The following is a 20,722-nucleotide window of genomic DNA, read 5'->3' as shown; positions in this document are numbered from 1 at the left end:
TAAAGAAAATGCTGTGATTTTAATTGATTCTAAAATGATGGAGGTGATAGATAAATAGATAGATAGATGTAAGGGTTCTGTGTGTGCTGTTTCATTAGACGGATGCTTTTCTTTTCTAATTTCTTCAACCCTGAATGCCTCCAACAGAGTGGCCGGACAGCGACACTCAGTGGCTGATTGGAGCAACTGCAGCTTGTTTCTATACTTGTGAGTTCCACTGTTTTCAGCTCACTCCTGATTTTTATGTGTGTATGAACTTTTAAACTGTCCGCAGCAAGATGAGCTGTTAATGTGTGTTATTAATATTGTATATTTCAGTTTAATGACTGTCTTTTAACATGTGAGAAGTAGAGTAACACATTAAAAGATGTATTGTTGAGTTTTTATTTGACAGTCTGTACCCCCCCCCCCCCCCCTCCCCACTCAATACCAAGTGCTGATCTATCTAAGGGATTGTACTATCTAGTCCTATGAGCTCAACTGATAAGCTGGAGAAATCCAGTGACTGCTGTGAAAGGGCAGCTGACAACTAGGGAAAGACCATGTGACGGCTTGGAAAGACAGCTGACAGGAGGAAAAGACCCCAACGGGGCTGTCATGGACTAGCTATCCATGATGGCAGGCTCCGTCACTTGACAAGTAGACAAAGGCCACCCCTCACTGCTACGAAAAGTCCAAAGAGGAAAACACCCCCTAGAGTCTGCGAGAGCGGGGGCGGAAGATGACTCATCGGCTGACAACCCGGTAACTGACCCTGGAATGAACACGACGATGAACCAGATAATCGGCACAGAACAAGCAACATCAGCTGGACAAGAGCTCCAAGTATGTAGCTGTGGCTGGTCCAAAGTAACATCCACCAGAGGCCTAAAAATACATCAAGGGCGGATGAAGTGCTTGAAGAAAATGAGGCCAGGACCTCACATTGATCATTATCTTCTGAGAGAAAGGTCAAGTCAGGCGAGTGAAGTTCAGCGGCAGGATTTAACCCACAGTCCACTGAGCATCAGTACCCCAGAGGCTGAAAACAATTCAAGCACATCATCAGAGAACTTGGAACCAAGCCACTTGCAACCTGCTTTGGAGAAGAACATGCAAGGCCACAGACCTCACGTGAAGTGGCCAAAGTCCAGCAGCAAAAAAGAGTGGGAAACAATTGATGCAGACCTGATCAAGATCCTGGATGGACTCAAAGGAACAGTGGAGAAGAAACTGGAGAAAATGGGAGATCTGATCTACTCCTATGGAGCAGAAAGATTTGGAACAAAAGAGACAGGGAAAAAGGACATGCCACCAACAACCCCTCCCAAGTCCAGAAGGCAGAAAGAAATTGAGTGCCTGGTCAAAGAGAGAAGGGACTTGAGGAAGCAATGGAAGAAAGCCACACTGGAGGAAAGAGTGGGCATTGACCTCCTGCAATCAGACCTGAAGGGACGCTTGGGAAGACTGCGGAGAGCTGAAAACCTCAGGACTCGACGCAAGAGGAAGGAAAGGGCGAGAACAACCTTCTACAAGGACCCCTTCAGATTTGTGAAAGGACTCTTCACAAAGGAAAAGAGCGGGTCGCTTAAGGTGCCAAAGAGGGAGTTGGAAGATCACCTGAAAACCACTCACACAGACAGCCAAAGATTTGAACAGAGGGAGATACCATCAGACATGCCACCAATTCCTCAACCAGAACACCAGCTGGATGACAGTCCTCCAAGGTTGAGCGAGGTTGAGGAAATCGTGAGGAAGGCAAGGGCAGCTTCTGCTCCAGGACCAAATGGAGTTCCATATCGGCTGTATAAAAACTCCCCAAACATCTTATGCTTTCTGTGGAGGCAAATGAAGGTGATGTGGACAAAGCAATCCATCCCAAAAGCATGGCGAAGAGCAGGGGGAGTGGTAATCCCCAAGGAGAAGGATGCCTCGAACATCGACCAATTCCGGCAGATCAACCTGTTGAACGTTGAAGGAAAGGTCTTCTTTAGCATCGTTGCTAAAAGGATGACGGTGTAACTGAAGCAAAACAACTTGATTGATACATCCGTGCAGAAAGCTGGAATTCGTGGTTTTTCAGGGTGCTTGGAACATACAAGCATGATATGGCACCAAATCCAATCTGCCAAAAGGGAAGGAAGAGACCTGCACGTCTTATTGCTAGACCTAGCCAACGCTTTCGGATCCGTCCCTCATTCTCTCATCTGGACAGCCTTCAACTTCTTCCACATCCCAAATACCATCACAAACCTGGTGAGAAACTACTTCCGAGACTTGCAATTCTGTGTCAAAACAACAGAATACACAACACCATGGCAATCTTTGGAAGTGGGAATAATGGCGGGATGTACCATCTCCCCACTAGCCTTCACCATGGCAATGGAAGTGATCATTCGAGCTTCCAAATGGGTTGTGGGTGGAGAACGTCTGAAGTGTGGGCAGCGGCTACCACCCATCCACGCCTACATGGATGACATGACCACCTTGACCTCAACCATTGCATGCACCAAACATCTGCTAGGAAAGCTTCATGCAACCATTACATGGGCACGGATGAAGTTCAAACCCAGCAAATCCAGGAGTATATCCATCGTCAAGGGGAAACTCACAGACCAGAGGTTCCACATCAAGGATACACCCATCCCGTTGGTGTCAGAACTGCCAGTCAAAAGTCTAGGGCGATCGTACAACGCACGTCTCAAAGACTCAGACCAGAGTGAGCAGCTGAGGGAAGAAACCATCAAAGGCCTTGTCAGCATAGACAAGACCTTGCTTCCTGGCAAGTTGAAACTGTGGTGCCTGCAGTTTGGATTGCTCCCCCGCCTGATGTGGCCTCTAACAGTTTATGAGATCCCCATGACTAAAGTCGAGAAGCTGGAGAGAACAGTCAGTTCTTACATCAAGAAGTGGCTTGGCCTCCCGCGTTGCCTCAGCAACATCGGCCTGTATGGACATGGTGCCCTGGAACTGCCCATCTCTAGCCTCACAGAGGAGTTTAAATGCACCAAGGTAAGGCTGAACATGACCCTGACTGAGTCTCAAGATGAAGTGATCGGAGCGGCTGCTCCCAGACTAGCAACTGGGAGGAAATGGATCCCATCTGAGGCTGTACAGCAAGCCAAATCTGCTCTCAGGCATGGAGACATTGTGGGACAGGTGCAGCATGGAAGAGGTGGGTTTGGACTTGGGACAAGCCGACTAACATGGCACAAGGCAACTTCAAACCAGAGAAGAAAGCTGGTGGTGGCTCAGGTTCGGCAACAAGAGGAGGCAGAGAGATGCGCGACAGCAGTGGCACAGTCCAAACAGGGACAGTGGACTAACTGGGAAAACCTGGAGCATCGTAAACTCACATGGAAGGATCTTTGGGAAATGGAAGGAAGCCAAATCAGCTTCATAATCAAAGCCACCTATGATGTTCTTCCCACGCCCAAGAACCTAAACCAATGGTTTGGAGAAGATCCTTCTTGTGGACTCTGTCAAACCCCTGCAACACTGAGGCACATCCTCACCGGCTGCAAAACCAGTTTGTCTCAAGGCCGCTACACCTGGAGACATAACAAGGTCCTAAGACAACTGGCGATCACCCTGGAAAGAAGGAGAACTACCAATAATGCCCTCCCTCCCCAATGCCTAGACGCTCAAACACCACCCCGTTCGTAAGAGCAGGACAACTCCCAGCAAAACCACCTGCAAGAGTGGAGGCAACCCTGCTGGACTCAGCCCGGGACTGGAGGATGCAGGTTGACCTAGACCAGAAACTCATCTTTCCGCCTGAGATCATTACAACTAGCCTCAGGCCGGACCTGGTCTTGTGGTCAACCTCCCAGAAGGCTGTGTTCATTGTGGAATTAACTGTACCATGGGAGGCAGTAGTTGGTGAAGCATATGAGCGCAAACGGCTGAAGTATGCGGAAATAGCAGCTGAGGCAGAGCAACGCGGCTGGCGTGCCCGGGTGCTTCCGGTTGAGGTCGGGTGTAGAGGCTTCGTTGCCATGTCCACAACCAAGCTTTTGAAGGGAATGGGAGTGCGAGGACAGGCATTCCGACAAGCCATCAAATCACTGTCAGAGGCTGCCGAACGAAGCAGCAGATGGCTATGGATCAAGAGAAAGGACCACAACTGGGCTGCAAAATGTCCCTAGGGATAAACGCAGAGGGGGGCACACCTGGGACGCCAGGTGTCGCCATTGAGCCCTCCTGAGGTGTCGTGGGCCTATCAACGAAACACCGGTGAAGGGGGTGCCCACCTGAAGACCCCAGTGAAGCGTTTACCCCCCGCCCCCCCTCCCCACTCAATACCAAGTGCTGATCTATCTAAGGGATTGTACTATCTAGTCCTATGAGCTCAACTGTGGAGACTGTTGAAATAAAGCAGCTCTGTACACGAACTGCTCAACAGTGAACAGACACAGTGGAGGAAATGGTAAGTTTAGGTGAAATTTTTTATTTGAAAAGTGACTGTGTAATGCTTAAAATGTCTCTGGCAACTGGCTGCTGTACTGCTACTGACACAGACAGAAAGCATTTTGATCCACAGAAACAATCCATCCATCCATCCATCCTCTTCCGTTTATCCGGGGTCGGGTCGCAGGGGCAGCAGCCTAAGCAGGGAAGCCCAGACTTCCCTCTCCCCAGCCACTTCGTCCAGCTATTCCCGGGGGATCCCGAGGCGTTCCCAGGCCAGCCGAGAGACATAGTCTCTCCAGCGTGTCCTTCCTTGGGGTCTCCTACCGGTGGATCGTGCCCTGAACACCTCACCAAGGAGGCGTCCGGGAGGCATCCTGATTAGATGCCCGAGCCACCTCATCTGGCTCCTCTCGACACGGAGGAGCAGTGGGTCTACTCTGAGCTCCCTCCGGATAACTGAGCTTCTCACCCTATCTCTAAGGGAGAGCCCAGCCACCTTACGGAGGAAGCTCATTTCGGCCGCTTGTACCCGCGATCTTGTTCTTTCGGTCACTACCCAAAGCTCATGACCATAGGTGAGGGTAGGAACGAAGATCGACTGGTAAATCGAGAGCTTCGCCTTTCGTCTCAGCTCCCTCTTCACCACGACGGATCTGTGCAGAGTCCGCATTATTGCAGACGCCGCACCGATCCGCCTGTCGATCTCCCGCTTCATCCTTCCCTCACTCGTCAACAAGACCCCGAGGTACTTGAACTCCTCCACTTGAGGCAGAATCTCATCCCCGACCCGAAGAGTGCACTCCACCCTTGGCCTCGGATTTGGAGGTGCTGATTCTCATCCCGGCCGCTTCACACTCGGCTGCGAACCGATCCAGTGAGAGCTGGAGGTCACTGTCTGATGAAGCCAACAGGACCACATCATCTGCAAAAAGCAGTGACCCAATCCTGAGGTCACCAAACCGGACCCCCTCCACACCCTGGCTGTGCCTAGTAATCCTGTCCATAAAAATTATGAACAGGATTGGTGACAAAGGGCAGCCCTGGCGGAGTCCAACCCTCACTGGAAACAAGTCTGACTTATTGCCGGCAATGCGGACCAAGCTCTGGGAACGGACGGCCCTTATCAGGGGGTCCGATACCCCGTATTCCCGGAGAACCCCCCACAGGATTCCCCGAGGGACACGGTCGAATGCCTTCTCCAAGTCCACAAAAACACATGTGGACTGGTTGGGCAAACTCCCATGCACCCTCAAGGATCCTGCAGAGGGTATAGAGCTGGTCCACTGTTCCACGGCCTGGACGAAAACCACACTGCTCCTCCTGAATCCAAGGTTCGACTATCCGACGGACCCTCCTCTCCAGCACCCCCGAATAGACCTTACCAGGGATGCTGAGGAGTGTGATTCCCCTGTAAAAAGAGGGACCACCACCCCAGTCTGCCAATCCAGAGGCACTGCCCCCGATGTCCACGCGATGCTGCAGAGTCGTGTCAACCATGACAGCCCCACAACATCCAGGGCCTTGAGGAACTTGGGGCGGATCTCATCCACTCCCGGGGCCCTCCCACAGAGGAGCTTTTTCACCACCTCGGCGACCTCCACCGCAGAGACAGGAGAGCCCACACCCGAGTCCCCCGGCCCTGCTTCCTTACCGGAAGGCGTGTCGGTGGGGTTGAGGAGGTCTTCGAAGTATTCTTTCCACCGATCCACAACGTACCGAGTCGAGGTCAGCAGCGCACCGTCCCCACTGTACACAGTGTTTACGGCACACTGCTTTCCCCTCCTGAGACGCCGGATGGTGGTCCAGAATCTCTTCAAATCCGTCCGGAAGTCTTTCTCCATGGCTTCACCGAACTCTTCCCATGTCCGGGTTTTTGCCTCAGCGACCGCCCTAGCTGCGCTCCGCTTGGTCTGCCGGTACCTGTCTGCTGCCTCCGGAGTCCTACAGGCCAAAAAGGCCCTATAGGAGTCCTTCTTCAGCTTGACGGCATCCCTCACCGCCGGTGTCCACCAGCGGGTTCGGGGATTGCCGCCCCGACAGGCACCGACCACCTTGCGGCCACAGCTCTGGTCAGCCGCCTTAACAATGGAGGCACGGAACATGGCCCACTCGGACTCGATGTCCCCCGCCTCCCCCGGTACATGGTCGAAGCTCTCCCGGAGATAGGAGTTGATACTCTCACCGTCCCCACTGTACACAGTGTTTACGGCACACTGCTTTCCCCTCCTGAGACGCCGGATGGTGGTCCAGAATCTCTTCAAATCCGTCCGGAAGTCTTTCTCCATGGCTTCACCGAACTCTTCCCATGTCCGGGTTTTTGCCTCAGCGACCGCCCTAGCTGCGCTCCGCTTGGTCTGCCGGTACCTGTCTGCTGCCTCCGGAGTCCTACAGGCCAAAAAGGCCCTATAGGAGTCCTTCTTCAGCTTGACGGCATCCCTCACCGCCGGTGTCCACCAGCGGGTTCGGGGATTGCCGCCCCGACAGGCACCGACCACCTTGCGGCCACAGCTCTGGTCAGCCGCCTTAACAATGGAGGCACGGAACATGGCCCACTCGGACTCGATGTCCCCCGCCTCCCCCGGTACATGGTCGAAGCTCTCCCGGAGATAGGAGTTGATACTCTCTCTGACAGGAGACTCTGCCAGAAGTTCCCAGCAGACCCTCACAATGCATTTGGGCCTGTCAGGTCTGACCGGCATCCTCCCCCACCATCGGAGCCAACTCACCACCAGGTGGTGATCAGTTGACAGCTCCGCCCCTCTCTTCACCCGAGTGTCCAAGACATGCGGCCGCAAGTCCGATGACACGACTACAAAGTCAATCATCGAACTGCGGCCTAGGGTGTCCTGGTGCCAAGCGCACATATGGACACCCTTATGCTTGAACATGGTGATCGTTATGGACAATCTGTGATCTGTGAACCCCGTCATTGGGGTTTTCTGAGCTACCTTTTGTCTGGCCCCTCCCCCCAGACCTGTTTGCCATGGGAGACCCTACCAGGGGCATAAAGCCCCCGACAACTGAGCTCCTGGGGTCATTGGGACACACAAACCCCTCCACCACGGTAAGGTAGTAGCTCAGTGAGGGGCCACAGAAACAATAAAGACAGGAAACATGTTTTTAGGAAGTTTTATTGTAGTTTTTGTTGCTGTTTTTATTAGTTTATTAAAGATATTTGCTTGTGTTAAGTGAGACACTCTATATGCTCTGTAAAGCAACGCTACCGCCACTGAGCTTCACTGTTTCCCCTGTTTGTAATTTGTAACCTCATAAATTTTTGTAAATAAGTGAGAAAAAGTCAGAAAATGAGGAACGCTTCACGAATTTGCGTGTCATCCTTGCACCTCCGTCGTGTACGTCTTCTCTGACCCAATTCCTCAGACTTTTGACCAATATCTATCTGCTGTCCGTGATCATGTCGAGCTCAGCCCATCAAGTTGCTGTATCTGCAAATCTGAAACTGAGATTTAGAGTACAGACAAACTTTCATGTTATGTTGTAATCCTTAAGATTTCAGTCCTGGTTAATTTGGCAAGTGCAATTTAATAATACAGCAAACACTTATCAGGCAGCTAAAACAGGCAACTGGGTATCTGTTTGCAGAACAACCAACAAAACTGACTGCATTTTAAGGAAACCACCCCTGTACCTTTCCCTAAGATAACACGACCCATAAAGGAAACCACCTGTCTGCAGCACTGTCACAGCATCAGGTGGGGGAGCGTACGGATGCAACATGTGCAGCCAGGTTTTCCATTCGGTGTACAGAGAATGCACCCCACCCCCTTTTGACTCTCCAGGCTGTACCAACGCCCACTTATCTATCTATCTATCTGTCACAGTGCTGTAGTGATGGTTGATTTGGAAGACCTTTGACTCAATTAATATGAAGAAATGACTAGAAATTAGAAATGAAAAGCATCCGTCTACTGAAACCCTAACATATGTATATTATTATGTTCTCAGGTCAAAGGTCATTATGTGAGTGATGGCACCCAGGTTAATTTTATAACACTAAATGATTACTAATTCTTAAATCTGTACTTTGAAAGGCACCTGGCAGACCATCACACACACAGAGACACAAACAAACATAAATGTGTATCTATCTATCTATCTATCTATCTATCTATCTATCTCTCTATCTCTCTATCTATCTATATCACCTGTTTATCTATATCAATTTCATTAGACTAAATGATTATTAATTCTCAAATCTTTACTTTGAAAGGCACCTGGCAGACCTTCACACACACACAGACACACACAAACAAAAATGTCTATCTATCTATCTATCTATCTATCTATCTATCTATCTATCTATCTATCTATCTATCTATCTATCTATCTATCTATCTATCTATCTATCAATCTTAATTTGATTAGACTAAATGATTATTAATTCTCAAATCTATAGTTTGAAAGGCGCCTGGCAGACCTTCACACACACACACACACAGACACACACAAACAAAAATGTCTATCTATCTATCTGTGTATCTATCTATCTATCTATCTATCTATCTATCTATCTATCTATCTATCTGTCTATCTGTGTATCTATCTATCTATCTATCTATCTTATCTATATATCTATATTAATTTCATTAGACTAAATGATTATTAATTCTCAAATCTTTGCTTTGAAAGGCACCTGGCAGACCTTCACACACACACACACACACACACACACAGACACACACAGACACACACACACACACACACACACACACACACACACACACACACACACACACACACACACACACAGACACACACACACACACACACACATGCACACACCCACCCAAGCAAGTATAATTTAACAAGCAGACACAGTGGGTCAGTTGATTTACAGTCATCATAGCAGATTCTGGTTTCAGCCCACTGACTGTTTCCATTCACTCTGACAGACACAAGCCTTTAGTCTGCAAATGGATACATCAGTTATTTGATAGTGCTGCTGTCTAAGCAGTGATGCAGTGGTAGTAAAAATGAGGCTTTAAGAGCCAATCCATTCTTCCATCACAACAAGTCTGACACTACTTATTGTACTATAATGTATGGTATCATGCTACATCAGATGTAATGATCATCTGATGGTTATAATTTCTTTATAATTAATATTTACATATCACATATTTTCATATATTTACATATATATGAAAATGACTGCACCTAGTATCAAATCCAGAGAGAATTATAAACAACTCTGCAGTTCCCATCAGTTCAGCACACTGCTCTGGTTTTCATGGCTCAAATTCACAACTTGTTTCAACCTTGTTTTCACCAGCAGCAGGCAATGAGAAAGTCCTGATAAACCCATTGTAAATGACCTGCTCTACTAGTGGAGCATTTAGCTGCTAAACTGTTGGAATTATTGTACATAAGTTATCTCATATTTACTCCTTTCTATAAGCATTACCCTATATAGTCATAGTATGCAAGCTTGCTGTTTTAAAGTTGTTTTTCAGAAAGCCTCCGAAGTGTTCCTCGAAGTGTGAGTGTGACCGGTTTGTGACCCTGCTGAGCATCCGACGAAAAACAGGAACCAAATCTAGAGGCCGAGGCGGCTGAAGCCAGACAGGCTAATTTCTGACACCATTTCTAAGAGAAAGAGGAACCAGCGATACGAAGAGCCGTCTGACGAGAAGAAGATGATATGTTTCAAGTCTGATATATTTTTATGCATAGATGTTAAGTTTCGATGACGTTGTTGCTGTGTGACCCCATCCTTTAGAGCAACAACAATTATGTAAATAGGGACATCCTTTGAATTAAATAAATAGAGAGGAGAGCAGCAGATTTGCCCAGAGCAATTAGGAGATGTGTAACTGTGCATATCTTGCTGCTCTCCTTGCAAGTAATAACTTTAACCACTGTGTTCTTGTCTTTCTTTGTCTGATATTTGAGTGTTATAGGTTGCCTGAACCTGACATAAACAGCCAGTTATTTTCCTCAGGAGTTGATTTCTGTAGGCTACATGTCTGTGGCGGCTGTGGCTCAGGAGGTAGAGCGGTTGTCCTTCAATTGGAAGATTGGTGGTTCAATTCCCGGCTCCTCCAGTCCACATGTGTCGATGTGTCCTTGGGCAAGACACTTAACCCCTAATTGCTCCCGTTGCTGTGCACGTATGAATGTGTGTGAATGGTGAGCCTCTGATGAGCAGGTTGGCACCCTGCATGGTAGCCCCAGTAGCCATCAGTGTATGAATGTGTGTGAAAGGGTGAATGACATGTCATGTAAAGCGCTTTGCACAGACTAGAAAAGAAAGTCCATTTAAGATCATTCATCTAAATGCATGTTAACATGGTCTCAGTGACAATAACATTCTGATGTTCACATCATCTGAGGTTGATGGAAGTGTCATTCATTTTTATTTTTTACATTTTTATTTGGTCAGTTTTAGACAAATTGACATTTTGACCTCACTAGAAGAAAAGTCAGGGAAATCACCAAACATATAGGAAGCATCCTCTGGGGACAACATTTCACATAAACTATTCCACAATATTAGTCTGGACCAAAGTGATAGAGTGGCTGCAACCCATGTCTACAGCCCTGCCACTGGCCAAAATAATACAAGAGAAAAAAATTGGAATGTTGACTCCCAGCTTTGATTAATCGAAGCTTGATAAGCGCAGTTTCAGGAGCGGGAACAAACACCAATTACACCCCTTCCGGCTCCTATATAAACAGACCTAACATCTTCCCCCTCGTTCACTCTCGCATTTGAGTTTCCCGCCCTGTCTTCTGTTCTTCTCTCCTCTCTCACAGGTTGCTGGGAGTTCGTCGCTGCCCGGGCGCAGCGGCGGATCCTTCGTCCGACCTCCCCACACCGCATCAAGAATCACCGTATCAAGAATCACTCCGCATCAAGCATACACAATTCATTCAAATTCTGTCAATAAATCTGTTAAAACGTATCTCGTTGGTGATGTGTTCCTTGCTCGAGAATGTTGACTATTGTCAGTGTGAGATTTGGTGCCTTTTGATCGAGCAGATCAACTTTAGTCATATTTTGGTATACAGTGAACCCTCGTTTATCACGGGGGTTACGTTCCAAAAAGAACCCGCGATAGGCAAAATCCGTGAAGTAGTCAGCTTTATTTTTTACAATTATTATACAATACAATACTGTACTATAGAATGAAACCAAAGATCAAAACCTGTTTTCAGGCCCAAACATGTGTTTAAGAAATAAAAATATAAACGTTTTCTTACAAATAACTATGATAGTTTTTAGAAATACTGTAAAATAATAATTTTAATAATCAATACGAGGTTGGACACATTGTGACTCACTGACGCGTATTTCACAGTTCCTCTGACTGTGCCTCTTCGTCCTGACTCCGCTCCGCTGTAGCGTCTTTTTCTACTGAAGGCTGTGGTGCAGGTGTCTTTTTCCGAGAGAACATAGTTATGGGTAGTTGTTGCCGCTTTTTTCCCTTCTGGGCAAGAAGACACTTATAAACAGACATGCCACCCTCGTTGACATTGTGGGTTTTGTCATGGAGAAAATTTGCAAACGTAAATTTGGCAAGCTGTACAGAGACGAGGCACGGACACAATGCACTGTAAAAAAGGTGAACCGCGTTATAGCGAGGGTTCACTGTATTATGAAAACAGTTTGGATTGAGAATGTCTTAATTCATGTATGAGAGCAGATGAACATCTGTCCTACCATTAGACATGAGTCTAAACTAAATCTCTTTGCCTGTCAACCGATCATAAATTTGAATGATTGAGTCTTGTAGTCATTAATATCCGGGGTTAAGTAAGATCTTCCCTGGTTCATTTTAATTAAACGCTTCTTCTCTTTCCATCCTTTATTGATCCCAGGAACATATTTTTTCTGTTCTCATATACACACACAGCTTGTCTGTTCTATTGTCTGTATTAACGCTGTATGGATTTCATCCTGTGAGGTCAGTGGGGTTGTCTTCAGGTTTAGATGAAGTCACATTTTGAAAGCAGGTCAACAATATATATATATATATAGCTACGTTAAGATATATAATTACAGAATATTTCCTGCAGTGTTAAAAACTGCCAAGTACCCTAAGTATTGTGATGTCAGGTTTTAAAGGGTATTTGGTAGCCTTGGTAGAAAAAGGACTGCTGTATATGTTTTTTGTTAACTCAACTGACACCAGGGACGTGCACATGATTATAGAGGGGCAGGGGCTCAAACTCAGAAAAGGGCAGCTGCGTGCCAACATTTTTTTCCGGTCCTTTACACAATATGGAAATTAATGTAAAATTAAAAAATATAGTTCTAATAGAAAGCTAACTACTTAGCTGTGTGTCCTGTGTAGGTGAAAGTGATATGTAATTGCAATTTCTTTTGTGTCACATTATCAAAGTCACAATAATCTTTATATCTAAACCTCGGACCTGTACTTCAGACCTGTAGTGAGAAGGGAAATATGATCCGCCGTAAACACGGTGTATTTTATTTTGAAAATTAACCCGGTGTTTTATTTTGTATTTTGCACACGATTTCCTGTACCGCACGATCTGCTCTGTGCTAATTTGACGTCCGGCAAAAATAGAAGTTGACACATTGACTAAAATAGAGCGTTTTCTGAAATATTACCCATATTTAAGCACGTTGAATAAGTGGACGGCGACTAGTTAGACCATAACTCAGGTTCACGTTGCTCCACTGTCACGTCTCCTCAGTTATCCATGGGGCAGCTCTCTCTCTCTCTCTCTCTCTCTCTCTGGCGGCTCTGTGACGGAGCGGAGCCTCAACAGACAGAGGAGCAGAAGGCTCAACACACACAACAACCCCGTATTACAAGAAAATGGGTACGGTAGATCACCGTGGATATTTTTGTACAGCTGGGTTTTTTTACATCCTTAAGAGGAATTTATTAATGTAATTTTTTAAAACGCACACACACACGCACAGAGGGCACTTTTTAATACGAGGCAAAAAGGGCAGGGGCTCAAGCACCCCTAGGGCCCTATGTGTGCACGTGCCTGACTGACACCCTCAGAAATCACCACATGTGCCTTGTTTTATTAGGGACCGAGCTGAAAGGCAAGGGGTGTCAGCGCATGATTTGTAGGTCTTGATAAGACAAAAAGAGTTTTGGTTTGATCTTTCTATGACATTCCTATCAAGCGTAGTGGCCGTTTTAGTTTGCCTGGAGGCAAGGACCCTATTGTTCTTGTGTCGTTTTTTTTTTTTTTTTTTTAGGGACCGAGGCGAAAGGCAAGAGGGCGAGGACTCTAGAGGAGTCTGGAGGCAAGGACCCTAATGTTTTTGTGTAGTTTATTATTATTATTCTACCGCCTCTTTGATCCTTAATTTGACCCCCTAAACCTCCTCCAAAACTCACCAAATTTGGAACGCACATCAGGTCTGGCGAAAAATTCGATAAAATGGAAAAACAAACAACATCGATCTCTCTAGCGCCACCTAGAAACACTAAAACGGCCACTACGCCTGATAGGAATGTCGTAGAGAGATCAAACCAAAACTCAATTTTTTGTATTATCAAGACCTACAAATCACAAACTGACACCCCTGACCCAAATCCAGCAGGAAGTGCACAATTTGCTGTTACATGTGGGATTTTCGACGATTCTTGGCCTCCTACAAACGTTATCTTGTCCGAGGGCGTTCATAGTGGCGGCTTCAAACTTAAATAGCTGACTTAGCACACCCTGCTGCACAAAAGTTCTGAAAACCTTCGTCATTACCCGTCCAGTTTGAATTTTAGAAGCCCTCAAAGGTCAAGTGCCCGAAACCCTCGCCAAAACGTGCCAAAACGAAGGAGAGTCTAATGCCACTTTGACCCTAAATTTGACCGACTAAACATGCTCCAGGACAGACCAAATTCACCAAGCACACAAGGCCTGGCCATTAATTTGATAAAATGGAAAAATTTACCCCAAAAGTGCCAAAATGGACTCTCTAGCGCCACCTAGAAACACTAAAACAGCCACTACACCTGATAGGAATGTCGTAGAAAGATCAAACCAAAACTCAATTTTTTGTCTTATCAAGACCTACAAATCACACACTGATACCCCTGACCTAAATCCAACAGGAAGTGCACATTTTGCCTTTTAAATGTATGATTTTCAACGATTTTTCAGGTATTTCAAAATATATACATTATTCCTGCACACTTTCAGCTACAGACTCCATTCAAACGTCAAAATGTAGCCACAAGTCTCATCTATAGATGTGTGTAATTTGGTCTGGCTATGCTTTATACTTCTTGATCTGCGGACCCACATGTGCACCATGTTCCTCTCCCATTCAAATCTCCATACTGTCTGTGCATGCTTTGTCCTCATGCTGTCAAGTCGTTAACTACCATGGCAATGACTGTGTGTGTGTGTGTGTGTGTGTGCAGCTGGCTCATTTGTGCTGTGCAGTCATCCAGATTCATTTGTGGTCTTAGTGTGCCACCCAGTGGAGAAAACTTGTAATGACTCATGATACCTGATGAGGAAAAGGTGCATCAGCTTTCTGTTTCTAGTTCAAGTTTATTGACTGTATTATTATGTTATTAGATATCTGATATTACAAGAGCATGACCAACAAACATATCTTCAGGTTTCACTGGAAATAAGTTCCTCTCCTGTTTGACTCATCAAAGTGTTGGCCGTTAATTTCAGTTGCTCAGTCTAAATGTCTACACAGACAGACAGAGAGAGAGAGAGAGAGAGAGAGAGAGAGAGAGATAGTGTGAGTGTTTATGTGTGAGTGTGTGTGTATGTGTGTGTATGTGTGTGAGTGTGTGTTTGTGTGTGTGTGTGTATGTGTGAGTGTGTGTGTGTATGTGTGAGTGTGTGTGTATAGATGTGAGTGATCTACTTATTGCAGTGTCCTATAAAAGCCCAGGTCTGAAGACATCTAAATGCCCCTAACGGAAACCTTTCTGCTTCGCCACGGCCCAACGTGCGCAAGGGTGCGAGGTCCCGCCCAACGCTGCTTGCAGCTTTAATCTTATGCTTGTTATTGGTCAGGAAGCATTAGACCAGTATTTTTCTGATATAGTGAATATTGCGCAATCGTTAAGTTGCTTTCTGACCAGTCAAATGAAGCAAAGTGTTTCCCCGTGTTGTTTCCTCTGGGTAGTAAGACCTTCCACGACAGTCGGTCATATCGGTTGACACTGGGACGGGGAAGAATCCTGCTTCAAAAAACAAGCCAGTCTATAAGTGTTTTGATGGCGACGATAGTCGATAGATAGTATGCTACTGTACAGGAGTTGTTTGCGAGTCTGCACATCAGTCAGGAAATATTTGAAGAGGCCTATAGGAGAATGGAGAAGAAGACTACGGTAGTTTATAAGAGAGGGGTGAACGAGGCTTGGGTGAACCAGTATAGCAAGAAGTTGTTGAAGTGCTGGAACGCTAACGTGGACATTAGCTTTCTCACTGACCCCTATGCAGTAGTCGTATATATCATATCATACATTACGAAAGGAGAGAGAGAAATTGGCCTATTATTGAATAATGCCCAAAAAGAAACAAAACAAGGAAATCTCTCTGCTAAAGAAGCTTTAAAGAAGTTAGGCAGTGTATATTTACACAACAGCGGCGTTTGTGCCCAGGAGGCAGTGTATAGGAGCATGCATCTGAAGGAGTGTTCCAGAAAGGTTGTTTTTGTGCCGACAGGGAACAACATAGTTAAGATGAGTTTACCCCTTAGTGTTTTGAAGCGGGCGTCTACCCACGATCTTAGGCCAGAAGATATGTGGATGACAAGCATAATGGACAGGTATAGGAACAGGCCTCAGGGTGATTTATTTGAGAAGATGTGCATGGCTACGTTTGTGTCAGAGTATCGTGTTCTCAGCATAAACGAAAAGTCTCCTAACAGAATTACATTGAGAAATGGTTTGGGATTCATCTTGAAGAGAACACAGTCAGTTTGTGGTTGTTCGTTACATGTGTTATAGTTTAGAGAAACAAAATGAAGATCATTTTCAGAGTGTGCTGCAGTTGTTCCTTCCTCATAGAACTGACTCAGACCTCCTGCCCAAACCTGAAGGCTTTGAGCTGTTGGAACAGTTCTATAAGGATGGTAAGGTGACATTTAGTGATGGCTCTGTGCCTTCAGTTGAGACCGTGGTAAAGGAGAATAGGTCAAAGTTTGAGATAGATTGTGCTGTTTTGGAGCGAGATATTGCTGAGCAGCACGATGTAGATGAAGACGCTTGGGGAGCGCTGTGTCCTGAACAGGAAGTGGAATGCCTTGAATGTTTAGAGGAAAGAAGGCAGCAACAGGGAGAAGAGCAATTAGTAGAATCTTTTGAAAATGTTCCGGATTTGGATGTTGGTAGCAGACAGGTGGCGCAGTTAGAGAGAGACAGGAGCATCATATCTAGAAGTGAAGGTTTAGCTTTAGTTAGGTCTCTAAATGAGACACAGATGGCCATTTTTTACAGGGTGAGAGAGTGGTGTTTGCACAAGGTGATGGGTAAAAACTAGGGCTGTCAGCGTTAACGCATTAATCGCGATTAGATTAATGCAATCCATAACGCGTTAATTTTTTTAAATCGCATTTTAATTTTGCAAGCCTTTTTGTCCCTTCTATAGCTGTAGCGCTATGCTTTGAAGTGGCCTCCTGCAGTAAACCTACCACGGTGATGGAAAGTAAGAGAGCTACTGGACTTTTGAACGGCTTGTTTAACTTTAAAAAACTTTCGAGACGGTTCAGTTGACAAGTCAAAAGTAAAATGCAACCTGTGTCAAACGGAGTTTAACTACCACCGGAGTGTGTCGAGTTTGAGTTAGCACCTCCACGCTAAACACCCAGGTGCAGCCAAGCGAGCCTCAGCTCCACCAAAGTACGATTTTGGAGTGTGGGAGTCGCAGCAGAGCCGTGATTGATTCCCAGTTAAGACACTGGAAAGAAATGCTTTACATTATGGGCTTAAAACTACCTTGAAATGTAAAATAACAGGATTTTAAACATGCAAATCAAAACACGATTAATCGCGATTAACTATGGAAATTTTGCGATTAATCTCTATTTAAAAAATTAATCGTTTGACAGACCTAGTAAAAACCCAGAGCCTCTGCATGTGTTTGTGACAGGCGGTGCAGGGACGGGGAAAAGTCATTTAATTAGAGCTATTCAGTATGAGGCAGAGAGGCTGTTGTCAACTCTGTCATCAACCAGATGATATTTCTGTATTTTTAACTGCTCCTACAGGCATAGCTGCATACAGTTTAAATGCAGCAACAATTCATCACACATTGAGCATTGACACACATGCTAGTTTACCTTACATCCCTTTGGGTGAAGATAAACTAAACTCTCTGAGAGCCTAATTGAGGCACCTCCAAATTCTAGTCATTGATGAAATAAGTATGGTTGATCACAATCTGTTAGCATATGTTCATGGTAGGTTGAGGCAGATTAAGCAGACAGGTGACTTTTCCCCATTTGGTAATGTCAGTGCGATAGCTGTTGGAGACTTCTATCAATTGCCTCCTGTTAAAGGGAAGCCTTTGTATAGCAGTCAGGGTGGTGTGGACCTGTGCAACTTTAGTGTAGTGGAGCAGAACACTGTAGTTAGGCAGAAGGACAGTGTGTTTGCTGAGTTGCTGAACAGGTTAAGAGTGCGTTCCAAGGACACCCCCTTGTTAGAGAGCAACGTAAAGATGTTGAAGGCACGTGAGACAGGGGAACAGAGCTCCGCTTTGCATATATTTCCAACTAATGCACAAGTGAGTGAGCACAATCTGACCAGCTGTTTGACATGTGTCCCGATTATGTAACAATAGAAGCACAAGATTTTAGGAATAACAGGGAAACAGGGAAATTAGAATTGATGGTAGGGCATCACAGTAATGCGTCGGACATATGTTTACAGGAGAGTCTGTGTTTAGCTAGGAATGCGTGTGTCATGTTATGTAAGAATGTAGATGTAGAAGATGGTCTGGTCAATGACGCATGTGGCACAGTAACTCATATAGATTTTGGAGAGAATAAAATGTTTCCTCGAACAGTTTATGTCAAATTTGATGAGGAGAAAATTGGCTCACAGAGGAGGAAATAACGTGCACATGCGGAAGAAGAAGAATGCAGGTATTCTACTGCTATTGATCCAGAGCAGGACAGGGCTAGTAAACGGGGTGGTCTGCATCGTCAGTTTCCTGTAAAGCTAGCGTGGGCATGTACTGTGCATAAAGTGCAGAGATTTACCGTAAATGAGGCTGTCGTGAGTTTGAAAAAGGTGTTAGCACCTCGGCAGGCGTATGTAGCACTTAGTTGTGTTAGGGCTTTGTCAGGACTGATCATCAGGGATTTTAAAGAGAAGGCCATCTATTGCAAGGGCACCATAAAGGAGGCCATGGACAGCATGCTTCCATTTTTAATTGAGCAGCCACAGCCTTCATTAAATGCACAGTTTCTCTGTGTATTTAATGAACGTTCAAAATTTAAGTCGCCACCGTTCAGATTTGGTGTCTTGCACACAGCATTTACAGCCTAACTGTATTGCTGTCACAGAAACATGGCTCACTGCACAATTCTCATCAGACAGTGTCCAAATTGATGGGTACACTTTCCACAGTCGTCCTCCAGGTTTGTGTTATAGCAGCAGTAACCCCAAATTGTTAGAGCTACAGGACCTAGAACATGGTGGAGTTGGTTTGTACAGTTTAGGTGATATGGACTGTGACATTCTGCTGGAACCCGATTTGAATCTGGAGTGTTTGGTGTGCCTGTGTACCAAATTTAACATCTTGATGGCAGTAATCTATCATCCACCATGTAATCCAAATTCTTTATTTAAACAGAATCTGGGGAAATTACTCAATTGGTTAAATCCAATCAGTAACACGATTGTAGTAATGGGAGATTTTAATGAAAACATTCTGAACAGATCATCAATTTGTAAATTCATGGGTAAAAAAGGATTTAATCAGCATGTAACACAAGCAACTACAGAGAAGGGGACATTGATCGATCATGTTTATGTTAAAACAACACAATGTGATGTTGAATGTGCAGTGATGCCCACGTACTTCAGTGGTCATGAAGGTATTCTGTGTAGTTTCAGTGTGAAAGATGATCAGGGGCAGTTAGAGGATACAGAGGTTGTTTGAGGTTGTAGGGGTAGATGTGGAGTTTGATTTAGAACAGGATTAGGTTGGTTTATTTAGCAAAGGAGCTGAGTGAAACAGAGCTACAGTGCAGTGTCCCGGTGAAAGTGTTGGTCTTTACGCGTTGTGTCATTGTTGCAGTTGTGTTTATCTGTGGGGTTTTAAGAGGAAACTGACTTGTAGTGTGTCGTGGTTTTCATGGTGTGTACGCTGGCTACCGCATGATTGTTGTTCATTAGTGTGGAGTCTGTCCTAATCCAAAATGTAGATATTTTGAGTTATAGTTTGTGGTTAATCATGTGTATTTATTGTGGGGAGATTTTAGATATTATATTTATTATATTGTGGAAATGTAATGTTTAGTTTTGTGGTTCTGATTTAGATTGTGTGGAAAAGTTGTATAATGGATCCGATTATTGAGGAGAAATTTTAGAATAAAAATATGATGTGTTACCAGTAGAATAGGTAGAGGTTTAGCTATGTTGAACAATGTGTAGGCAGGTGATTAATCACGTGTCACAGCTTTTAATAATTGGAGTTGTGTCTGTCTCTGTTTGCCACATGTCAGCTGTTGGTCTCTCACAATTTTAAATGTATGTATTCATGCATGTTTGAGTTTGTTGGTCTTTCATTCCTGATGTGTTCATGCACAACTCTTTCATTTCTTGGTGGTTAAAATATCTTGGAATCTAACAAATATGTCTTTAAAAGACTCTCTAGTGTTCTTATCTGTAACAGTTAAATCATGACATGTTGCATATGAACACAACAGGAAATTATTTGAACTATAAATACATGAATTCCAGTCAGTAGTTTTTAAATAAGAAATGTTCATGTTTGTGTGCATGAACTAAGAGCAACATCTGTTTTGGCACCACAAGGCGCAGACTTGTAATTCTGCATGCCTGATCTGCCTAACAGGACAGTTTAAAAATATATATATTGCTGTTATTGCCATTGTTTTTTTGTTTTTTTCCCCCTATGTTTTATCCTCCCCCTTGTGTCCCCCAGTCATCTTTTCTCTCCCTATCCATTTCAAACTTTCTATAGTTCAGTGGCCTTTAGGGTTGGGCAGTGACACGGTGTAACGGGGTATTTAAAAATAGCAATTGTATTACTGTCACTGTTTTTTCTTGAAAAGTAGGTTGTATTGTATACTGTGTAGTTTGTCGGTGTCATTTGCTTTTAAACATTATCTTTGTTCTCTCTGAGGTGAACTTCATGGTTACAGATGCTGCTGTGA

The 20,722-nt window shown here is 45.0% G+C and overlaps 2 pseudogenes; both read left to right on the top strand.

Annotated features, from left to right (window-relative positions):
- The first annotated feature begins 771 nt into the window (after nt 1-771).
- On the top strand, nt 772-4,127 carry LOC128357017 (uncharacterized; annotated as a pseudogene).
- A 2,406-nt stretch (nt 4,128-6,533) lies between these two features.
- Nucleotides 6,534-19,482, top strand: LOC128357015 (uncharacterized; annotated as a pseudogene).
- Nucleotides 19,483-20,722: the final 1,240 nt, after the last annotated feature.

This window comes from Scomber japonicus, chromosome 4 (assembly GCF_027409825.1).
Source record: "Scomber japonicus isolate fScoJap1 chromosome 4, fScoJap1.pri, whole genome shotgun sequence".
Classification (NCBI taxonomy): Eukaryota; Metazoa; Chordata; class Actinopteri; order Scombriformes; family Scombridae; genus Scomber; species Scomber japonicus.
Note: the sequence above shows the minus strand (reverse complement) of the source record. Positions and strands in the feature narration are given on the sequence as shown.